This window comes from Adiantum capillus-veneris, chromosome 18, assembly GCF_014529385.1.
Source record: "Adiantum capillus-veneris isolate H3 chromosome 18, ASM1452938v2, whole genome shotgun sequence".
Taxonomy (NCBI): Eukaryota; Viridiplantae; Streptophyta; class Polypodiopsida; order Polypodiales; family Pteridaceae; genus Adiantum; species Adiantum capillus-veneris.
Window position 1 is genome coordinate 78,225,584 of NC_140948.1, and position 9,014 is coordinate 78,234,597.

Genomic DNA, 9,014 nt, shown 5'->3' on the forward strand with positions numbered 1-9,014 from the left:
TGCTACAAAAAAACAAACGAAAGCAATAAAATTTATAATTGGTCATTTCATGCACTAATAATCTATCGTAATAAATAATGCAATCTCTGTATAAACCAATGCATGAACTAATGTAAATAAATCTTCAATATAATCACCCAATTGGGGACTACTTGTACCCAGTGAAGGATTGTAGTCCACCTATGCAACCAATTCAATATATAAAAGCTATTTTAATCCAATCAAGGATTATAGCTCTTATATTGTAAATAAACTCAAATATAAGACTTCAAGGATCTTTATATGCCCGGTACACTAGTAGAGGACATCCGACCCTTGACTATTGACTAGTCATTTACATATGCTCATCTTCTAAAACCAATTACAGCCCTCATTTGGACCAATGGCTTCTTCGCAATGAGCATGATTCCCCAAGTTTTCAGTTGTTTTGGTTTCATACCTTTATGTCGGTAAACGAATTAATTTTTTTTAGAAGTGGTTATCGAATTAAGAATCACGTCCAGCCCAAAAAAGGACCTTTGACTCTGTAACCTTAGGTCAAATCACAAGGAGATGACAATACCTAGCACTCGGATACACTCCCCAAGGATTTGCCTAGCTAAAAGACCGGGGTTAGCACACTATTTACTATATATAATTACTCCCGCGGGGCTTTTTCTTTTTCCCGGCAGCCCCGCCGTGCTACTGCATATACCCGGCGGGCCCGCAGGGAAGAAGAAAGAACCCGGCGGGTCCCGCAGGGAAATTATGAAATCCCGGAGGGCTAACCGGCTCTATGGGTTTTTGCAGGTCATCATCAAAGTCACGTTAACAATTAACGTGATCACGTGATTTTTTTGTGTAAATACTAGAGTTATTACGTAATCACTCGATCGTGATTACGTTAATGAAATCCCTAATGGGAACCTTCTTACCACTTCTGCTTCAGGATTGTTGAAATGGACTGGCAGCGCTCGCATGCACCGCGCAAATTGATAGGCGACCTTCTGCCGCTTCGCCTCGGACGACCTGCTTTTTGGCAAACTAGGCACGACTCTGCTTCCCGAACTTGAAGCACTCATGTGGTCAGGTGCTTCTTCTTTTGGGGTCATGTGTTTTCGGAATGACCTAGCCCTTCCCTTCCTTTGGCTTGAGCGACCTCTTTTGGCCACTTAGAGGCAGAGACTATACCTTTTCTTACAGTCTCTTCAAGAAAGAGAGGCCTTACCAATCTTTTTCCTCCCTTGATATGGACGACCTCCTCGCGGTGAATATCGATGTAGATGATTTCAACCCCTTTGTTACCTTCATTGCTGGCATTCATTAATAGTGTGCTTTGGTCAACAACAGTGACGGCATTTCATAGCCTTCCCACCTGATGCTCTTAATTTGTGGTTAGCACAAGCAACACAAGATGGGGAGCTTACCTCTTAAATACTGACAACACTACAGCCTAGCAAGAGTACTTCAATGAAGGGGGTTAGTGCTTCTTCACTCTCCTCCTCCTCCATTCTCCAGTTGGAGAATTCTTTCAGCCATTGATCCATGGTCGATCCATGGTCGAGAACGTGCGTTGTCTTTAGTATTGTAAACCGGAGGTTTCCGAGAAGCCCTCCTCAGTGGGAGCACCAAATGACGAGCGCAAAGCACAAAATGAACCCCGACGGCCTCAAATGCCAGGAGCCAATGCACGCCAAGCTGGCCACGTCGAAATGAACACGGGCACCACCTAGCTTTTGAGTGGCTAGGACACAGACAATGGTCATTTGAAGTAATACAAACTCTGCACACTGAGAGAGAGAGAGAGAGAGAGAGAGAGAGATGCAAGTGAAGAAAAGCCCTTGGGGTGTGAGGGAAAACTGCTTTAAATGCAATATTTACAGCAACCTTATTTTTGGCGAGGTGGCAACCATGGTGATAGAGAGAGATAGAGAGAGATAGTGAGCCTAATAGTGCATTCTCTAGAGGTGACTCATAGACACGGAGATTTCTGCTAGCGTGAGTGAGTGGCGACCATTGGAGTCAAGGTGTAGACATGGCTTCTTCACATAGTGCTCATTCCCAAACTACTACACTAATTCCCCTCTCTCTTGATACAAGTGTTTCCAATCCCTCCCACCAAATTGCTACCAAGTGCTTCCCCCCCCCCCCCCCCCGATAGTAACCTCTCGGTGCCTTTTTATGGGTGCTAGCTGCTTTAGGTTTAGGGTAGTCTGATTAGGTTAGGACCCTAATCAGGGGACATAAAGCAAGGCGGTGAGTCCTAGATGGTTGACCCTTGCTCTGTCCTAGGGGAACTTAAAAAATGAAAACTCCTAGGTGGGCCTTTGTGACCATCACTTAGAGAGATGTGATAATTTACAATTGGGGTTTTCTACAAGATTTGGCTTGAAAGTGGAAAAAATAATGACAACCTATGGATATTACTGCAAAGATGCGTTGTGGACGAGAGCATGCCTTCGGCGTCTTTTCTTGTTTCGGTGTCGGCATCACGCGACTTGACCATCTTTCTTCTTTGCCGATGATGTTGATTACTTTGTTTTTTATTTTTGGTTGGTGCATTGAATATGTGTGTGTGCGTAGGTGTATGTGCTCTATTTGTAATCGTCTGAGGGTGTGGGCATTGTGAGTATGTGGGGGTTGGTGTGTGTGTGTGTGTGTGTGTGTGTGTGTGTGTGTGTGTGTGTGTGTGTGTGTGTGTGTGTGTGTGTGTGTGTGTGTGTGTGTGTGTGTGTGTGTGTGTGTGTTGGGAGAGTGCGTGTGTGGGAGCGAGAGAGGGAAAGAGTATTTTTATTATACATAATATATATATATATATATATATATATATATATATATATATATATATATATATATATATAATTTTCTACGTAGGCAGGGGGGAGTGATGGCGGGTGAGCTCGTGGGGGGGTGTGAGAGGGACGGGGTGTGTGTGTGGAGGGGGGGGGTGTATGTATTATGAGAGAGAGAGAGAGAGAGAGAGAGAGAGAGAGAGAGAGAGTGCTTCTTCATTGCGCCTTTGGGCCTGTTGAGAGCGCACGAGAGAGAGAGAGAGAGAGAGAGAGAGAGAGAGAGAGAGAGAGAGAGAGAGAGAGAGAGAGAGAGAGAGAGAGAGAGAGTGAGTGAATGGTGCGTCCTGTGGGGCTGAGGGATGAGGGGTATGGGGGGGGTTGTGTGTGTGTGTGTGTGTGTGTGTGAGTGTGTGTGTGTGAGTGTGTGTGTGTGTGTGTGTGTGTGTGTGTGTGTGTGTGTGTGTGTGTGTGTGTGTGTGTGTGTGTGTGTGTGTGTGTCTGTGTCTGTGTGTGTGTGTGTGTGTGTGTGTGTGTGTGTGTGTGTGTGTGAGAGAGAGAGAGAGAGAGAGAGAGAAGAATGCTTCTTTGGATCGCATCCCCGGGGCCGTTCTCATAGAGAGAGAGAGAGAGAGATAGAGAGAGAGAGAGAGAGAGAGAGAGAGAGAGAGAGAGAGAGAGAGAGAGAGAGAGAGAGAGAGAGAGAGAGAGAGAGAGAGAGAGAGAGTAGGGAGGGGAGGGAAGGAGTGAGTGTGAGGGGAGGGAGTAGTGTGAAGAGGGATGGTGTGAGAGAAGGTTTGGCCCGCAACTTGTCTAACAAGAGGGGGAAGTTGGTGAGGCGAGAGAGGGTGTGAGGGAAGGGTGGTATGGTGGCTCGCCGGACAAGAGTATGGACGAGCAAGGAGGGGTAAGAGAGAGAGAGAGAGAGAGAGAGAGAGAGAGAGAGAGAGAGAGAGAGCTTTAGTATGAATAATGAAAGAGAGAGAGGAAGACTCTTGTAAAAGCATGGCGCCCGCCAGTGGAAGAAAAACAAGAGGCCGTTTGTTTTATGCGCCCATTGGGCTAGGAGAAACAGAAGCAGGGTAAGAGAGAGATGGTGTTAACTGAGTCAACGTCAGCTACTAACAGAAGCTGCTAAAGACCAAAGACGTACGGATGCACATCAAAGATCAATAGGAAGAAGCAGTAAAGATTGGAGTTACACATTTTCCCAAAATGGTCATGTATTGTAAATTCCCGATTTATTTCAAGCCATTGTAATATTTTAATGTGTTACGGGCTCAATGGGAGTTCCAAGCTGTAAAGAATAGGTCACTTATTGTGCTTAGGTTGCAGATACAATAAGTGGTGGAGCCCTAAAGGCCTTGGACGCCCGGACATTGCACATTTTTACCCTAGGTATATAAGGCAGTGTGTAAAAAAAATTAGGGTTCTCGAGCTCATTTGTTGAGCACTCTTTAGTGAGAGCTCTTGAGGTGTGTGGCTATGGAGTCCTTGAGCTTCTCCTTGCTCATGAGACTTGATTAACACTAATTAATGATTCATTCTCTTTTGTTATGGCTCTCTCATGCTCTTATGATTGTATATGATGCTTAGATTAACTAGATCTTAATTAATTAGTGGTTAATCCCTCTCTAAACTTGTGTTATTACCCTCTTTTGCTTGTGTGTGCATGTAGGTTTGATTGGAATGTGGTGCTCGATAGATCTTTGTGTGTGTGCTTGCAATTAGTGTGTTGCATGATAGGATTAGTGTTGTGTGCGTCTTGCAATCGTAGTGTGTGTGTTTGGGTTGATTCGAGGTGAAGAGAAGTGGATATAGAGATTGCCCTTCATTGCGGCTTAGCTCCTCCATAGGCTGAGAAGCTCACCTTGTAGAGTTAACCATTTGTGTTGCTACGATTATCTCACTAACCGTGTGAGTGTTTCCATGCCCTAGCAGGGTAGCTCATCCCTCCGGATTGATAATTTTGTTGGTCATTGGAGCTATTGCAACGATGGGACCCCCAACATTTGGCACCGTTGCCGGGGACGATGGCCTACGCTAGTGTAATTGTGGCATAAACGAATGCGTTCCCTCACTAATTTCACTTGTGTATTTATGTTTTTGTGGATTTTGGATGTGTATGCATGAAGCATTGTGTTCATAATTCCCTAATGTATGATCGTATCTTGCCAATTGTGTGTTTACACACTATAAATTCTCACTAACCCCTTGCTAATTTGACTAATTTTTGCTAACTTACTAATTTGCTATGAAGGATTGGAGCATTCGACCATTCAATTGATCGTCAACGGAAAGGTAATTAAGGTGGTATTCTCAACCTCCCTAAAATCTAAGGATGTGTAGAATTGTGTAGAAATCCCACCATGATGCAATGTAATGTGGATGCAATGTAATGCTATGCTATGTTGATGCAATGCAATGTGACGTTAGGGATTGAAAATTTTGCGATTATTCATTTTCACGCCATCGTAATGCCAAAATTTTTAAGAATTTGGTGGGGCTTGAATTTGACAAGTATCAATTGTGATTTGGTGAATGTGTGTTGCTAATTGGGTGCCTAATTGAGTTAATTGCATACTTTGATGGTCAATTTCAAGTGTGTGTGCACTAAAATCAAGTGTGTGTGCATTCTAAATGAGTGTGTGTATGCTAATTTAGGTGTGTGTGCACTAGTTTGCCCATTTTTATGCACCTAGAAATCAATGTGTGCGTTATGATTTTTCAATTGTGATGATTGATTTGTGTTGTGCTCATGCCCAACTAATGATTTGTGAAGTCACATTGCAAATCCGACAAGTTGCCAATTTTTTGGTGTGTGTTGCCTAAAAAGTTTTTAATTTGCATGGTTAATTCAATGTTTTGATTGCATAATTGATGTGTGTAATGATTAATTTCTGTGTTTTTGTGCTCAATAAGGGGATTTACACATTCCAATTGCATCAATTTTTTACCTAATTTTGTCAGTAATTTTGCCAGTTTAATTGCATAGTCTTGATTTTATTGATAAATTTTTTGGCAATTGAATTGATGTGATTTTGGAAAATTTGTTTGGCTGCACTATTCCCCAATTTGTGGAGAATTTGTAGATTTTTTTTGGGTATTTTTAGGATAAGTTTTGCAATTTTTTGGTAATTTTTTGCTTATTTTTACATTAATTGGTGGATAATTCCATAAAATATTGATTTTGCAATCTTTACGAGCTATTTTGTATGTGCATATTTATGGCATCATTTTGTTCGCATTTGTGCCCTCCGTGGTCGAGTTTTGAGCTTTTTGCTATTTCCGGGGGTCGGGTGGATAATTTTGTCGAAATTGGTGTTTTCAAAAAAATTGCTATTTTCAAGGTGCTTTTGTGTGTCGAAAATGTTTGGTTGTGAATGTCGATAATTTTTTAAGATTCCTAGAATTTTCCGAAAATTTTTTGGACTTTTTTGGCAAATTTTTGGGATTTTCTGGCGAGTTTTGGCTAATTTTTGATCAAATTCTGGCATTTTGAAAATTTAAATAAAAAATAAAAAATAGAAAGGCCGGTTCGAGCTCGATGCTTATGCCTTGCAGTGCGTAAAATACTTCTCTTCTTCTTCCTCCCACTTCGTGTAAACCAACCCCGCACCCTCAGTCTCTCTCTCTTCTCGTCACACTTCAGCTCTCGTCTCGCTGCCAGCGCGTGATCGATGTGTATTTTTATTGGCTAAAATCATAAAGTCTCGGTTAAATTTTGAGCTTGCCTTGAAGAAAACCGGGAAAATTTACACAAGTTTGGTGTAAATATCGGCAAAAGCTTTGAATTTTGACCTAAAACCGGGAGAATTTCAAGTTGGCCCTTATTTTCTTCGGTTAGGAAAAGTACAGCGTGAGACCTCCCTCTCTCTTGTTGTGAGTCAACACACACACACAGTCTCCTGGGACAACCCCTTTTTCCCCTCTTTGTCTCACTCTCCCTACTCTCTCTCTCCCCTCACTCCCTCTCTCTCCTCTCTGAACCCTCTCTCACTCTCTCTCCCTTATTCTCTCACTGCCCATGTGAGAACCCCCTCTTCCCCTCCCTTGTCGTTTAGACTCCCACATCACCAGCTATTTCTACTGCGCTGCGCTCATTCTCTACTCCACCTCCCCGCCTTGTCACACTCTCCCCCGCTCTCGCTGTGACTGACTGGTTTGCGGTGTTTGCTCGGTGTGCGGTACTCTTTTCGGCTTCTTCGGTGTGCGGTACACTCTCGGTATTGCTTTTGCTATTTATGGGTCTTTTTTTCTTTTTTTCGGATTCGTTTTGTCTTTTTCTAGCACTGTCAGCGACTTTCTTTTTATTTTTCTAAATTATTTGTGAAATTTTGATTTTTTTTATATTTTTGAGTCTTTTTATGATTTTCCATAAGCTGTAATGATTTTTTTAAAAACTATTTTCATGATTTATCTATAAGTTTTTTATATTTTTAGAAATTTCTATGAACTTGTGAAACTTTTTATTTTATGGTGATTTATTTGTGAATTTTTGGATTTTTTAATGATTTTTCTATGTGTTTTTATTTTTTGTAAATTTTTCTAAATTTTTTGGTGAATTTTAGGATTTTTCAAGAAGTTTTTATTTTTAATGACGTTTTTCTATTTTATTTTATTTTTATGATTTTCTTGAATTATTGGGATTTTTTTGATCAATTTTTTAATTTTTATGAATTTTTGAGTTTTTTTAATTTTGTGATTTTTTTGTCATTCAAAATTTTTATTTTTATTTTTTTTCCATTTGTTAAAATTTTCCTAGAAGTTTTTAAATTTTTAGTAGTTTTTATTTTTTGTGGATATTTTTTTAATGTTTTTTTTTCTATTTTTTAAAAAATTTAATCCTTTTTTTAGTTTTTTATTGGATTTTTTTATTTTTTTAATTCTTTTTATGTTTTTTTATTTTTATTTTTTTTATTGGAATAAATCGACCATAAAAAACAAAAACAAAAAATTAAATAAATATTACCTGCACTCACCTGGCTGGATCGTGTGCAGCTTGGTGTTGACCTGCAGGTCCACTTGGCAGCGGTGCGTTGTACGAGGCGCGAGGGAGAAGCGCGTGCTGCAGAAGTTACACCGAGCAGAAGCGAGCGGAAATTGAGAATAGCGGCCAGGAAAAAATCGAGCAAAACGACCAATTCAAAGCAGTAGAGGGGCAAATAAATTTCAAAAAAATTGCATGCGAGAATGGAGCAAGTGCAAGTGTAGCAGTGCAAATTAGCTTCTAGTTGGATGAACAAGGACACAACTGACATGTGATTGCAGATTAAGCTAGTATAGGCAGCAGAATTTCTGCTAATCGATACCAAAATCTGCTAAGAAACAGTTTTTACAAACCAGTCAACATGGACTCAAATTGATCCAAAAGTTCAAGAACAGCAGGACAAGCAGTGGCAGCACAAGTGCAACTGCAACAGACCAGATTTTACAGCTATATGGCTACAATGGAGACAAACTCTTGTACACAGATTCAGAAGGCCATAAATATCTAATGAGCAGTAAAAGCAGCAAAAAGCCAAGATCTTATGATCAAAGTAAAGCCAGATTCAGAGAACTCCTAGATGTTCACTAACTTCAGTGGAGCCAGGTATTGCAAGCTCAAAGATGAGGTGCAGATAGAAGTTCAAAAAGTCAACCCAAGTATTTATCTAGAAATCTGCACAAGTCCGCAAAACATGCAGTTAGTGCATATGCAATCAGGGTCATTGTACATGGATTACAGTGGTCAACTCTACAGTCGAGAGCCAGAATTGGAAGATCCAATAGATCAACCAATAGAAGCAAATCTAATTGGAGAACCAAGCCAAAGACGGTACAAAGGTCAAGATGGAGCAGTCTACAGCTTGATGCTTAGTGTTTTGAAAAAAGATGTCAACAATTTGGCAAGCATAGAAACAGAAGCTCCTCAACTAGAGCTTGACATGACATAACCAGTTGAAATACCACCAATCATGGCATATTGCTCAGATTGTGGGCGAAAAGGTGGACATTTTGCTGAAGATTGTCCAAGAAATCCAGACAATAGGGATACATCAACTGCCAAGCAAGGTACAAAGTAAATCGAAAATGCGAATCTCGATGTAGTGCATTTAACTTGTCACTTTTAATGCAATCGAATGATTCTGCATTACCATTAGGAGCACAAGTAAAAAGACTGCAAGTTCGAAATCAGCAAAAAGATGCACAGGCACGTGAAAAGCTTAAAATTGATTCTTTGAACAACAAATTCTTGCATGAATT